An 853-nucleotide genomic window follows, 5' to 3' on the forward strand; every position below is an offset into this window, starting at 1 on the left:
AAGCAAGTGGTCACACGAGCGCTAACTTCAAAAAGGCTTTACTAGAAACGGGTGTACATATTTATGAGAATGCAAATCATGCTTATGAGGTATAAAAAGGCCACGCGTCCACTAAATTGCGTTCAGAAAAGGCAGTTATCTTCTTGACAAAGCAAGCGAAGGCATGCTCACGCACTTATCGTCTAAGCTTGCTGTGCTTGCTATTTCGATAATCAGCCTATAGTGATTTTATCTGTGTCTTAATTGACACGACAAATCGTTTTTGAAACAATGGCTGACAACACAACACAGTGCTACAATGCAGAGCCAACCAACCGTGACTTGACTTTCTTTACATTGTTGCTGTGCTTAGACAGTGTCCCGTCTGTCCTATACGTAGAACTTTCCGCATGAAAGAGTAATCTGACATACGGCAACAATACAGAAATGTAGCTGAACGACTGAGCTTTTTCTTTCTTTTTTTAACATTTCAAGGATTTATGCGAGATAGTGTTGGGATCACCTCATGGATCAGTTTAGTGAGGGATGGTCTTGCGTTCGGACCAACAGGAAGCACTGGGCATACACTCGGACTTCGAGGAGATGGAATCACGATTCTCTATAGCAAGTCTGTCTCTTTAACATATCGCTGAACTTGAAAACGCCGAAGCTGCCTTCTTGGGTCGTCATGCTCAGGGTGGTCAGTGTTTGCTGTAACGGTGCAGTGATTATTGAACGCCGACAGGGCGTTTTCCTGGCGACTGGAAGAACGTTGGGGCAGTGTCGTCTACCACGCAGAATACGCAGATCAATTCTTACCTTACTCTACCACTTGATTGATTGAATAAACTGTATTGCAAGTTCGTGGAGACCA

The sequence above is a fragment of the Dermacentor silvarum genome, chromosome 8 (genome assembly GCF_013339745.2).
Source record: "Dermacentor silvarum isolate Dsil-2018 chromosome 8, BIME_Dsil_1.4, whole genome shotgun sequence".
Classification (NCBI taxonomy): Eukaryota; Metazoa; Arthropoda; class Arachnida; order Ixodida; family Ixodidae; genus Dermacentor; species Dermacentor silvarum.